Genomic DNA, 12,687 nt, shown 5'->3' on the forward strand with positions numbered 1-12,687 from the left:
TACTCCTTTTCCAAGTTGGAACCAGTCCGTTGTTCCATATCCGGTTCTAACTGTTACTTCTTGACCTCTATACAGATTTCTCAGGAGGCAGATGAGGTGGTCTGGTTTTCCATTCTCTTTAAGAATTTTCCACAGTTTGTTGTGATCCACACAGGCAAAGACTTTAGCAGTCAATAAAGCAGAAGTAGATGTTTTTCTGGAATTCTCTTACCTTTCCTATGGTCTAGTGGATGTTGGCAGTTTGAACTCTGGTTCCTCTGCCTTTTCTAAATCCAACTTGCACATCTGGAAGTTCTTGGTCCACATACTGATGAAGCCTAGGTTATCCTGTTGTTATAACATAGGGCTCATAGTAGTTCCTGGGCTTCCCAGGTGGCTCAGTGGTAAAGAACCCGCCTCCCAGTACTGGAAACTCATGCTTGATTGCTGGGTCAGGAAAATCTCTTGGAGAAGGAAATGGCAGCCCACTCCAGTATTCTTGCATGGGAAATCGCATGGGCTTAGGGGCCTGGAGGGCTATAGTACATGGGTTTGCAAAGAGTCAGATACCACTGAGCAACTAAACAACAATAGTAGGTCCTAAGTGCTTTCATTTTTTGCCACTTAAGTTTGCTATAAGAAAATTAAGGGTGAAGGCAAAATTTCTGTCTCACTGAATAGTAAAGCCTAATTATGTGACCTTTTAAAAGAATATTTATTTATTTATTTATTTATTTATTTGACTGCACCAGTTCTTAGTTATAGCATGTGGAATCTAGTTTCCCGACCAGGGATTGAACCTGGGTCCCCTGCATTGGGAGTTCAGTTTTAGCTGCTGGAGTACCAGAGAAATCCTATGTCTCAGATTTTCTAAATTGTCCTTAAAATATAGCTTAATGGTATAACAGGATCTGGATTTGTCCTCCCACTTTATATAATAACAACAAAACAAACAAAAAATGTGAAACAAGTGTCAGCTCTTGAACCATAGGCAGCACAAGACACTGATCCCTGAGAGAAGGGAAACAAATGAGGTGATTCTTGTTTGTGGGTTGCTGCCTTGAGAGTTTCCAGGCTACAATAGCATCAGGAGGAACCCAGACAAAGCCTGGCAGTCTCCCCGAATTGAGACAGAGTAGGGACTTTGGGGAAACTGGGGCATCTAGAGTTCTCAGGACTGAGTACCAGCATAAGGATATCTGCACAGAGCTCCTGAGATGCATGGTGGGTTCCACGTGGTCCCTCAGCTGAGTTCTGTTTGGTACCAGTGTGAGAGGAAGCTACCAAGACCGGGAAAGAAGCACCCAAAAGGAGCCAGCAGAAAAATTCCTGGTGCTCACCCAGGTCTGGGAATAGGTCATGGTCCAAACAGCCAGAATTGAGAAAGCTGTTTGGTTTGAGCACCCCGAGAGGGGTATATATTGGTTCATTAGTGGGCCCAAGTTGCTCTCAACCACATGCTGCTCTGGTCCTGCCCAACAGGCTTCAAAGCAACACCCAAAGGGATCAAACTGTTTGCAGATAGTTTCCAAATAGCTCAACTGTATCACAGAACACAGTTTAGCACTGTTCACAGGAACACAAAGTGTATATACATATATCCAGCATTCAACCCTGTAAATTTCACAGTGTCTGGCATTCAATTAAAAATTACCATGCATGCAAAGAAGCAAGAAAATATGCCACATAACGAGAAAAGTCAATCTGTAGAAACAGATGCTCAAATTAATAAGAACATTAAAACAGCTATTATAAATATACTCCGTATGTTCAGGAACACAAGAAAGAATGAGCATGTTAAGGAGAGGTATAAAAAATGTGAAAGACCCAAATCAGACTTCTAGAAATGAAAACAGCAATGTCTGAAATGAAAAAAATACACTAATAGGGATTAATAGATTAGACTGCAGAATAAATGAATGACAAATTTGAAGATGCAATAATAGACAACTCAAATGAAACATGGGGAAAAAGACTTAAATAGATAAACAGAACATCAGAGGGCTGTGGGAAAATCTCAAGTGGCCGGATATATACACATGGGCTTCCTTGATGGCTCAGCTGGTTAAGAACCTGCCTGCCAATACAGGAGACACAAGAGGTACAGGTTTGATCCCTGGGTTGGGAACATCCCCTGGAGGAGGGATTGGCAATCCACTCCAGTATTCTTGCCTGGAGAATCACATGGACAGAGGAGCATGGCAGGCTACAGTCCATGGGGTCAGAAAGAATCGGATATGAATGAAGTGACTGAGCACACACACATGTATATATAGTTGGAATCCTAAAAGGGAGGGGTGGAGCCGGGAAATATTTGAAGAAATTGTGGCTGATAATTTTCCAAAGTTGATGAAAACTATAAATCCACAGATCCTAGAAGCTAAATGAACCATAAGCAGAAGAAACATGAAGAGAAAGAACTACACATGGTCAAATTGCTTAAAACCAGTGACAGAAAAATTCTAAAAATAATCCAAGAAAGAAAAAAGACATATGTGTAGAGAAATGAAGACACGAATCATGATAGACATTTCTTTAGAAGCAATTTAACCTGGGACTTCCCTGGTGGTCCAGTGGTTAAGACTCCACACTTCCAGTGCCGGGAATGTGGATTAGATCCCTGGATGAGCGGCTAAGATCCCACATGCTGTGCAGTATGACTCAAAAAAAGAAAAAAGAAACAGTCCAACCCAGAGGAGAAAGAGCTAGGTCTTTAATGAGCTGAAATGGAAAAAAAACAGAAGAATAATGAAAAAAAAAAAAAAAAACCCAAAACCTGTCCATCTAGAATTCTGTACTCCATCACAAAGAAAGGTGATGTAAAGACTTTTTAGATGTTCAAAAGCCAAAACAAAATGAGCTAATTATATGAATAGCGATTTAGATTAGTATTGCTTTTCTTTATATCTAGTGCCAGTATTTTCAGAAATTCTGAGTTTATAAAGACTGAGTCAGTTTTGTTAATTGTGTATATGTGTGTGTGTGTTATTTGCTTAGTTGTGTCCGATTCTTTGTGACCCCATGTACTGTAGCCCTCCAGGCTCCTCTGTCTGGAATTTTCCAGGCAAGAATACTGGAGTGGGTTGCCATTTCCTTCAACGTGGGAATCTTCCCGACCCAGGGATCAAACCCAGGTCTCCTGAATTGCAGGCAGATTATTTGCCACCTGAGCCTCCAGGGAAGCCCATTTTGTTACTTAGTTATGTTTAAACTCTAAACTTGAAAGATGCAGAAAGAGTGGAATGGACTTATGCAGTTGGGGTTAGCTTTGTAAGTAGAGTGCCAGAAGGAGGTTTATCTGTAAAAAATTGTGTATCATGTTTTGATGGTGACACAGTTGCTTGAGATTTTTAATAGTTGTTAATAAGAATTTGTGTTTTATCTTTTTCCACTAAAATAAGTTTTGCCTGTTTGCCTATAATGTAAGCCATTGTTATCCCTCTGTAATGTTCTACAGTATGAGCAGAGCATTCATGTTGGCATACATTTCGTAGCCACTGAACTAATAGAATTACTGTGAGTGCATTTGGAGAGATGCATTAACTCTCCCTCGTCAACTGGACACTATTTAATTACTCCCACATTTCAGGTTGAAAGAATGTATGTGCCCTTTACACTCCTAGATGATTCTGAGATAACTTAAGTCAGTTAAAAGTAAAAAGAGGGACTTCCCTGGTAGTCCAGTGGTTAAGAATTTGTCTACCAATGCAGGGGATGAGGGTTTGATTCCTGGTCAGGGAACTAAAATCCCACATGCAGTAGGGCAAGTAAGCCTGTGCACCGAGACTGGAGAGCCAGCCACTCTAGAGCCCAGCCCATGCACCGTAACAAGAGCAGCCTGGCGCCCTGCAGGCCATGGGGTTGCACAGAGCCGGACGCGACTGAGCCACTGAACTGCGCTGAAGACCATAGGATGGGGTTCCCAGGTGGCTCAGTGGTAAAGAATCCGCCTGCCAAGCAGCAGACGTGGGTTCGATCCCTAGGTCTGCAAGATCCCCTGAGAAGGAAATGGCAACCCATTCCAGTATTCTTGCCTGCAAAATCCTGTGGACAGAGAAGCCTGGTGGGCTACAGTCCATGGGGTCACCAAAGGGTTGTGGACACAACTTAGCAACTAAACAACAGCAACAGACCATAGGATTACTGTAGTCTGTTGACTACCTTACTGAAATGTAGATAAACAAAGTCTTTTAATATCCTGTGGTTCATATTCTAAGCATAGGCAGGATGAATCATACTATTAAGTAAATTCCTAGCTGCTGGTACATTAGTGCTCGTTAGTGGTCTGTCTTGGTCAGCGCTAGGGAAGTGACGTTGGAGAATGGGGTAGAAATGTAGTTACCAGATGTGTAGATGTTACAACACTGTGTGGGACTGACACAGAGTTGGGTAAAATAATTACTGATTGTGGACGGCACAGTTGAGATCCAACTTTTTTAGACTGAGAAAATGGATTAGAACCTAAAACATGAAAAATGCACTTTCCCCTTGTTTAAGTTTTGTGTCCATTCCTGAACCACGTGCTGTGTGTGTAGGGCCAGCAGGACTGCTTGGGTTGGACAGATGATTGGCAACAGGAGACAACTTTCTGTAGTTGTCTGAGTTCCCATAAAGCCACCACCAGCAGGGTGCTACATAGTAAGGAAGGGTTGATGGCCACCTTGACCACTGCGTTCCTTCAAACCTGCTCTTCCTTCAGTCTTCTTTACTCGGGGAGTTGCCCTTCATCCCCCTGGCTGTTTAAACCAGAACTTAAGAATCACCCTCTACCCCTCCTTCACTCTGGTTTTACACATTCACTCCATTACCAAATCCAGTCAACTCAACCTCCTAATTTCATTGAGAATCCATGCAGTTTACCATTTCAGCTGGTTTTGCATCAGTAATGCCACTGCATTCTTTTTCATGGACCATTGTAATTGCCTCCTTAACTGGTCTCCCTGCTTCCACTCTCCCCACCCAACTCTGCAGTGTTTTTAAATATGCAGTTTACTTTTTTAATGTTTTAAAAGTTTGTTTATTTTGACTGTGCTGTGTCTTTGTTGCTGCGCCTGGGTTTCCTCTAGTTATAGCGAGCAGGGCCTATTTTGTTGCGGGGCACGGGCTCTAGGCGTGCAGGCCCAGTGGGCATGGTGCATGGGTTTAGCTGTCCTGTGGCACTTGGAATCTTCCTAGCACAGGGAACTTTTGACCCCTGCATTGGCAGGTGGATTCTTAGCCACTGGACCACCAGGAAAGTCCTAAATACACAATTTAGATCTTATTCGCCTGCTCAATACCCTTCAGTGGTTGGCCACTGAACTTAAAATGCAGAGTCTTTAAAATGACCTGCAGTGAAATGGAGCCCTGCCTCCCTCTTCACTCTTACACTGTACTGTCTCTTGGTTTCTGTGTTCCAGCCACATTGGCCCTTTTTTAAGTTATGAATGTCTCAAATTCTTTCTGGTCTCAGGGTCTTCACATATGCTGTTGCTTCTGCTCAAGATTTTATTTTTAAAAATAAACTTGTTCACACATGTGGAAAAGTACATAAACCATAAATGTTCAACTTGATGACTTATTACAGAGTGAACATATTAATGTTGCCACTACCAGGTTGAGAACTAGAACATTATTGCTGGCTCTCCTTTCCAATTATTATCTCCATCATGATATGCAGAGATCATAACTGCACGATTGCTTGCATCATAGATTAGTTCTGTCTGGTTTCCAACTTAACATAAATGAAATCATTCAGTAAGTATTCTCTTGCACCCAGCTTCTTTCATTCAGTGTTAAATATGGGAGATCTTGCTTGTGATAGCGTATAGCAGTAGTTTATTCATTTTCATTGCTATGTAGTATTCCATTGTATGAATGTTCTGGTGTTCTGTTGACATTGGCTTTATTTTCAATTTTTTCTATTACAGATGACTCTAGTATGAACATCCTTCTACATGTCTTTCGGTGCACATACTTTAATTTCTCTGTTGGATATTCTTAGGAATGAAATTTCTGGTTTTAGGGTATATGGATGTTCCTGGAACACTCTTAACCTTTACTCTTCAGATACCAACTAAAAGGTCACTTCCACAGGCAGGCAGGCAGGCAGGCCTGCCTCCAACAAACAATTTTAAATTAGGTTCTCTTGCTGCAGTCTATTGGAACTCCATCATTGTGCTTAATATAATTTTGCACTTGTGTGATTATATAATGCCTGTCTTCCCAATGGAAGGTATTAGGGCACTGACTTTTTTTATTCCTGGAATAGACATTCAGTACAGACTTATTGCACCAATGAGTGAAAGGTTATTTTGAAATGTTACTAAGATTGGGGTGTATAATTTATATAGAACACTAATTTGGACAGTGCGTTATCTTTCAGCTAAAAGTTTAGTTATTTAATAGTACAAAGAAAACCATTTTCTTTTCAAATAATTTTTTTCTTTATGTATGATAAAATTGAAAGAGGCTTTCTTGCCAGCTGCTTACATGATCTTAAATGAATCACTTAACCTCTAGTCTTTTTCTTCTGGAAATGAGTAGCTTGGCCTGTAGACCTCGAGGATCCTCTGACTTGAGGCTCTCTACATGCAAATAAGCCAACCACAAAGTGCGGTGCATGCAACCTCAGGCAAATTGTGATTCTAGGCAGGGTATGCCGATTTGTCATCTTGTTTTCATATTCTTACCGGCTTTTTTCAGCTTGGTCTTCTGAATCAGCTAAGGAAAGGTGTCTGTTCCCACCTGGAAGGCTTGAGCCACAGTAGAAGGTTGACCTTGGATGGCAGGATCTTAACTGAGTAATGTAATTATTTAGCTTGAAGTATTGTAATTCATCAGAAGTTAGAGGAATCTACATTTAAATTTAATTCAGAAATACCATGGAAGTTTTTAAAGAAATGACATTTTTTTTTTTTATTACTCAAAAATGCTTCATTTTTTATTTAGTTTTCTGACTCTGTGCTTGTGCTTTCAACACTTTCACAACGATCTTCTGCTCCTCTTTAAGGAAAGCGTGCTTGATCCTGTCACGGACACATTTAGCACACATGGAACCACCATAGGCTTGGCTGACATGTTTCTTCATTTTAGACAATCTCATGAGAACTTTAGGTTTCACAGCACGAACACCTCTAAGTCAGCCTGGGCACACACCACATGCAGATTTTGGTTTTTTCCCAATCTCCTTGGTATAAAGGTAAACAACTGTATTACCAGGGGTTCGGGACAGCCTGGTTTTGTTAGAGGCTGTATTGTAGGACAGCCTACGATGGTATGTCAGACGTTGCACCATCCTGAATGCCTGTAGCTGCCATCCCCACAAGAGGAAAAAGGAAGTCCTTGCAGGTTCAAGAAATGACATTTTAAATTATCTGATGATCTTAGATCATAAGATCTAATTTTGCTTCTTTGGGTTCAGATGGTGGGGTTAGCAAGGCGGGTATGACCACCATGTCACAGTTATCCTGTTTATTAAGCCTCTATTTAGATTCATAACTCAGGAAAGTCAATAAATAGGTATATGATTGTTTTCACCTGAATTTCTGTACCTGATCTTTTTTTAAAATTTGTTTATTTTCATTGACAGATAATTGCTTTACAGTATTATATTGGTTTCTATCAAACATCAGCCTGAATGAGCCATAGGTTTACCCATGTCCCCTCCCACTTGAGCATCTCTCCCACCTCCCTCCCCCTGCCACCCTTCTAGGTTGGTACTGAGCCCCAGTTTCAGTTCCTGAGTCATACAGCAAATTCCCATTGGCTCTCTATTTTGCATATGGTAACATATGTTCCACGTTACTCTCTCCATATATCTCAACCTCTCCTTCCTCCCCACAGCCATGTCCACCAGTCTGTTCTCAATGTCTGTGTCTCCATTGCTGCTCTGCAAATAGGTTCATCAGTACTACCTTTCTAGATCCCATATATATGTGTTAGTATACAATATCTCCAAATAGGAAAAGGAGTACGTCAAGGCTGTATATTGTCACCCTGCTTATTTAACTTATATGCAGAGTACATCATGAGAAACGCTGGACTGGCAGAAACACAAGCTGGAATCAACATTGCCGGGAGAAATATCAATAACCTCAGATATGCAGATGACACCACCCTTATGGCAGAAAGTGAAGAGGAACTAAAAAGTCTCTTGATGAAAGTGAAAGAGGAGAGTGAAAAAGTTGGCTTAAAGCTCAGCATTCAGAAAACGAAGATCATGGCACCCAGTCCCATCACTTCATGGCAAATAGATGGGAAAACAGTGGAAACAGTGTCACTTTATTTTTGGGGGCTCCAAAATCACTACAGATGGTGACTGCAGCAATGAAATTAAAAGATGCTTACTCCTTGGAAGGAAAGTTTTGTCCAACCTAGATAGCATATTCAAAAGCAGAGACATTACTTTGCCAACAAAGGTCCGTCTAGGCAAGGCTATGGTTTTTCCAGTGGTCATGTATGGATGTGAGAGTTGGACTGTGAAGAAGGCTGAATGCTGAAGAATTGATGCTTTTGGACTGTGGTGTTGGAGAAGACTCTTGAGAGTCCCTTGGACTGCAAGGATATCCAACCAGTCCATTCTGAAGGAGATCAGCCCTGGGATTTCTTTGGAAGGAATGATGCTAAAGCTGAAACTCCAGTACTTTGGCCACCTCATGTGAAGAGTTTTCTCATTGGAAAAGACCCTGATGCTGGGAGGGATTGGGGGCAGGAGGAGAAGGGGATGACAGAGGATGAGATGGCTGGATGGCATCACCGACTCGATGGACGTGAGTCTGAGTGAACTCCGGGAGTTGGTGATGGACAGGGAGGCCTGGTGTGCTGTGATTCATGGGGTCACAAAGAGTCAGACACGACTGAGCCACTGAACTGAACTGAACTGATACAATATTTGTTTTTCTGTGTACCTGATACTATGTTTCATTATTTGCCATAAATTCTCATTTGAAAAGAGAGGTATAACACCAGCAATGCTGAGTAATGCCAGTCACGTCATATGACATAGTACCATAAAAGTAAGCCAGTCGAACAGAAAAGGTGTTGAATATTGTGATAGAGAACAATTGGTAGGTTAAATTTTGATAGAGAACAATTGATCTATTTATACACTGAGTGTTTTCTGTAGTCTATAAAGAGATCAAAGAGTTTATAAAGCTATATATAGGTTTATAGCTTCTATTTTCATTATTTTCCTGTAGCTTAAATAGGAAATGTAGATTAGGCCTACCTTCAGACATTAATTTGTTCAATTCAAAAACTGTGAAACACCCTCAGAGCTAAAATAATGACTAAAATTGTAGGATATCACTAGCTCATGGCTTTGGTAGTTTTAAATACTTATTAACTACTTCTCCGATGGTAGGTGAAGGCAAGCTTATGATCTTCCAACTATAACTTTGACAGGGGGCTCCCCTGGTAGCTCAGTGATAAAGAATTTGCCTGCCAATGCAGGGGACACAAGTTCCATCCCCGGTCCAGGAAGATCCCACATGCTGTGGGACAACTAAGTCCATGTGCCACAACTACGAGGCCACAACCACTAAGTCACCTGGGAAGCCCCATCAGCATAAGAAGGACTATTTTATCTATGAGAAATAAGCAAAAGATTTATGACAGAATACTAGCAATATATTTCATCCTTAAATATTTTTTGGAGAGTATGTGCTTATAGCACATATTTTATTTTGCTTTAAATTCTTTTCTGTGACCTGATTCCTGTTCATATATTCAGTAGGAGTAGAATCCTAGGGCCTTCAGATAATCAATCCTAATGATATGAGATTATACTTAAAAATGTAACTAAAATTATAAATTTACACTGAAGGTAGCTCAGTGTTCTCTGGAAATGCACATTTGTATTTAGAGTGAAGACTGAGATTTAAAGCATGAATGAAAGATAGTTTCAAACATGAGAAGAAAAGTTTTGCCTTTAAAAAAAAAAATTATTTATTTATGGCCACATGGCTTGTGGAATCTTAGTTCCCTGACCTGGGATTGAACCCATGCCCCGCTGCATTGGAAGCACAGAGTCTTAACCACTGGACCACCAGGGAAGTCCCAAGTTTTTCCTTTTAAAATAAGGAAAATAAGAGTGGAGTTACATACTGTTGACGTCTGAAGTGTAATAGCAGTAAGTAACTTCAGAAGCCGGGCTCTGACTTAACTTCCGTGCTTAAAGTGTGAGCTGAAGAGGTGGGGCCTTCTTACTTCAGCTGAACTGCTCAAGATCCTGGCTCAGAAGGACTTGGAAAACAATGGGCTTCTTGGCCATTCATTCATACCTACTGGTGATTAGAAACCAGTCACTTGTAAAAAGGAAGGCTTGACTTTCCTAGCATTTCATTTGTTAAATAGCAACAACATGAAGAGGAAAGGGGAGAAAAAAATACCTCTGTTACAAAAATCAGTCCGTTCCCCTCATGGAAAGCACAGTGGAGAACCTTTTTATCAACAAGGCAGCACTTAGGGGAGAATGAGCCGCCTGAGCTTCCGCACAGCCAGGCTTCCTGGACTTTGAGCTCTGCTCCTCCTCTCACTCTGTGTCCTCCGAGCTCTCCGCCCCTGCTGCCATTTCCTGTGCTCCATAGCGTGGATCCTGGTTTGCAGTCACCTAATGGTGCCCATCTTCCCCATCTCTACTTCACCCCTCACCACAGACATCACATTCGAAAATTGCCTCCTTTACTGTGAGGAGTTGTTAAACTTCAACGATGAGGGTTTTCAAATGCTATCAGTGGTAAGATGTAATGTTTATCTTCTTTACATATTTTTTTAAAACTAACAAACCATTCCCTTTTATGCCCAAACCTTTTTTTTTTTTTTTTTTTGGAGTTAAGTTTTATTTGGTTCAAAATAAGGACTGCAGCCCAGGACGCAGTGCCTCATATAGTTCAGAAGAAATGTTCCTCTCAATTTATTATTTTTTTTTCTGTTAGATGAAAATCTAGTCAGCAGCTGCAGTGTTCAGAGGCTTGGGTTAGGTGGGTATCGTGTTGAGATATAAGTAAGTAAAACCTAGTTTCTATTGCTATTAGTAGACAAGAGATTTCCTTCCAGCCAGAGTACTCAGGGAAAACTTTAGGAAGAAAGCAGCATTTTTGGTTAGGTATTGAAAGGTGATGGGCTTCCCTGGTGGCTCAGTGGTAAAGACTGCCTGCCAGCGTGGGAGACCGGTTTTGAGCCCCGATCTGGGAAGATCGCACATGCTGAGGAACAGCTAAGCCTGTGCGCCACGTCTGCTGAGCCTGTGCTTTGGAGCCTGCGGGTCGCAGCTACTGAGCCAGTGCGCCTGGAGCCTGTGCTCCACAGCAGGAGAAGTCACCTCGATAGAAGCCTGCGCACCGCAACTGCAGAGTGGCCCCACTCGCCCCAACTAGAGGAAAGCCTTCACAGCAACGAAGACCCAGCACAGCCAGATAGATCAATGACTAACAAATATTCAGGATGGAAAGAACGCTGTGAACAAGGAAAGGGAGGTGGGGGTGAAGAACACGGAGCCTGTAGGAGGCAAGCACATTCTGGTTTTGGCTGAAGCTGGGATGCGAGGGTAGAGTGTTAAGGGGACAAGAAAGATGGGGATGGACTGAGTAAATTCGTGACAAATGCTGCGTTTTATCTAAAGGTTATACACGTTATTTTAAAGCGTTATGGCTTTCCTATTTTAAGTGATCTCTTTATAGTAGAGATTCTCAAATTGTTTTCTAGAAATTAAATTATCAGAGAAATGGAACAATAATTTAGTCAGGTCCCTCCTAATTATATATTTCTCAGTATTTCATGGAGTTTCATAAAATACGGGAGTCTTTTTTTTCCCCTCAGTTAAAAAAATACACATATGGGAAGGAAATAAAATTGTATTATAAGTAATTATCTTAATGCCATTTAGAGATACAGACTTCTTAATTTAGGAATATGCACATGTATTTCTAACAGCTATTTTTGCTGGCTACATTAAAATGAAAAAAAATCACATTAAATAATGTTACATGTATGGAAAAGTTGAAGTTCAGCACAAAAGAATTTTTTTTTTCTGAACTATTTGACACTATTAAGTTGCTAACATGAGGTAAACAGGGTTTATCTGTTTCCCCTAAATGCTTTATTATAATATTTCCTAGAAAGGCATTCTTCTGCATAACTACCATATAACCGTCAAAAAATGAACATGGTACCAGCTGTCCAATTCTCAGACTCTATTTTAGTTCATTAGTTGTCCGAACAATATCTTTCATAGCAAAAAGATCGAGTTGAATTGTGTATATTATATTTAGTTATCATGTCTCTTTAGTATCCTTAGATGTGGAGAAGTTTCCCAGTCTTTGACATTTATGACTGTAAAGTGTTATGGCTTTTGAAGGCGAGGGCCAGTTGTTTGGTAGAAATGTCCCTCACTCAGAATTTGTCTGATGGTTCTTCCTGTTCAGAGTCATGTGGTGTTGGCAGGAATATTACAGAGCAGTGTGCTTTTCATGGTATCCTGTCAGCTGACACAGTGTTGACTTGTCCCATTTACTGTTGGTGTTCACTCTGATAACTTGTGTTGATGTGGTATCTGCCAGGCGTCACTGGCCAGCTCTTTTTCCCTTTATAATTAATAAGTGTTTGAAGGTGAGGTACTTTGAGACTGTGTATGATCCCATTGCTCTTCAAACTTTAAGTTTATGGGTTTATTCAGGGATTTATAATCTTTTACTCTTAAAATTTGTCTTAAAATTGTCCCAAATTTTG

General features: G+C 40.9%; 1 protein-coding gene and 1 pseudogene across 6 annotated transcripts in view; one reads left to right on the forward strand and one right to left on the reverse strand.

Moving 5' to 3' along the window:
* SYNJ1 (synaptojanin 1) overlaps positions 1–12,687 on the forward strand; it is a 91,462-nt gene that overhangs the window by 8,355 nt on the left and 70,420 nt on the right. The window lies entirely within an intron of this gene.
* LOC102273609 (large ribosomal subunit protein eL34-like) lies at positions 6,776–7,255 on the reverse strand (annotated as a pseudogene).

The sequence above is a fragment of the Bos mutus genome, chromosome 1 (genome assembly GCF_027580195.1).
Source record: "Bos mutus isolate GX-2022 chromosome 1, NWIPB_WYAK_1.1, whole genome shotgun sequence".
In the NCBI taxonomy this organism is placed as follows: Eukaryota; Metazoa; Chordata; class Mammalia; order Artiodactyla; family Bovidae; genus Bos; species Bos mutus.